The sequence below is a fragment of the Propithecus coquereli genome, unplaced genomic scaffold (assembly GCF_000956105.1).
Source record: "Propithecus coquereli isolate 6110/MARCELLA unplaced genomic scaffold, Pcoq_1.0 Scaffold229, whole genome shotgun sequence".
NCBI lineage: Eukaryota > Metazoa > Chordata > Mammalia > Primates > Indriidae > Propithecus > Propithecus coquereli.
Window position 1 is genome coordinate 3267351 of NW_012147830.1, and position 1901 is coordinate 3269251.

Below are 1901 nucleotides of genomic sequence, written 5' to 3' on the forward strand. Positions count from 1 at the left end.
CTTGGCAATATATCTCTCAAAATTTTTTTGTCAATATTTATTTAAAATATCAATTTAAAATGGTCTACATGAATGAGAACTTTAATGCTGCATCAATACTAACAAATTAAGCAATACTCAGATGCATTAAATATGAATTAACCTGTATCTCTTAAAGCTTTGTCCTCCTCTATTCTCCAAAGGCATGAAGTTCCATCTGCTACTTGCATTCATTACTTTTAGCTGCCAATCAACTGATTACTTCCTTTCATTTACTGAATGACTATGTTCCCTTCCACCACTTCTGCCATCATTCCTAATAACTTCAATATACATGTATGTTCTATTCAACATGTTGTGTACTTACTTTTCATCCTTTTCACACACTTTTAACACATTTATTCTGTCCTTTCAACTACCTACTCCAATCTAGGTCAATTGGTTTGACCTAGATTTTTACATTACCCATTCCTTCATCCCAAATTCAAACATATAACCTACTTTCCTAGCTCACCAACTCAATTACTCTCGCCTCAGCACTCCAGAGCTCCAGAGAAACTTTCCAATCCATTGATCTTGCCATTTTTCCTTAAATTTTCAACCAAATGCCACATCCAAGATAAGTATCTATCTATCTATGTATATACATATTTCTAGAACATATCACCTCTCTGGACTTCCACGGACAGATTCTCTCCTATTCTCTACCCACCTTCTGTCTGCTTCTTCTTTGCTTTCTAAAGGAAATCACGGTGTTTCTCAAGGTTAAGTTCTGCATTTTTCACAGTTCACTTTATATGCATCTTGACAAATATGGTCACATCTGGCTTCAATATTAACTCAATTTGTTTTCTGAGGAAACCTTCTCCAAAGTCCCAAAATACGTCATGAGGTTTGTTACACAGTCTCACGAGCCTGTTGCTTTCTTTTAGAGCACTTATCTCAGATTGTAAGTCTTGTGTAATACATTCACAATTATGATGCTGTTTTTATTAATGTCTATCTCCCACACAAGACTATAAACTCCCTGAAAGCTAGGGAACATATATATCGCACACTACATATTTTGATAGAGCTTAGAGACACTAAATTGAGGCCTAGGAACAACTTGAATTTCCCCAGGCTAGACATAAAACATAGACTCGGAATAGCTCTCCTAACTAATATTATTTCTGACAATACTCAGTTATTTTCAATAAGCCTAGTAAGTCCCACTTCTGTAGACTGTTTTTTTACCAGTTGCAAGATTTACCTTGACTTAAAGCATTCATTACTTTATCAATAACTTCATTGAAGAAAATGTGGCTCCTGTCTCTCTTGGGCTTAGCCAGGACACATGAACTGTGGTTCCTTTGCTGCAATTTTGTTCCCCAGGATATAACCCTTTTTCTACACTTTTATTTAGATTTATCATTTTTTTATACTAGATTCTCCTCTAGTCTCTATTCTCAGAATCATTTAATTTTGACTAATTGCTCTCTTTTGAGTCTGAAACCTGTTGCCATAATCTGTTGCCTCTGGACAGACATTCTAGCATGCTAATAGTCTTGCGTTATGAGATTATGAGTATGGCTCCTATCCTGACAACCTGCTTACCTACTGGGACACTTATTTCCTTTATCAGGGTTCAAGCTATACAACTTGAACTTTTGCCTTATTTTAACATCAACTGAAAGTCAGCACACCATAGCCCCCAAGTAACCTCTTGAGATAGACAAGTCTAAAGAATAGTTCTGAACCTTCCCTATTGCTTTGACTTATTGCAAAGAAATTGAAATGCTTCAAATATAATTTTAAAATATGGCAATTATTTTTATATATAGCACCTACCTCTTCAGGGGGCACCCACTGTCAGGGTCTTATAAGTGCAGGATCTGCACCTGAGAGCATCAAGTGCTTCCTTAAATTTTGTGGCCCAGGCA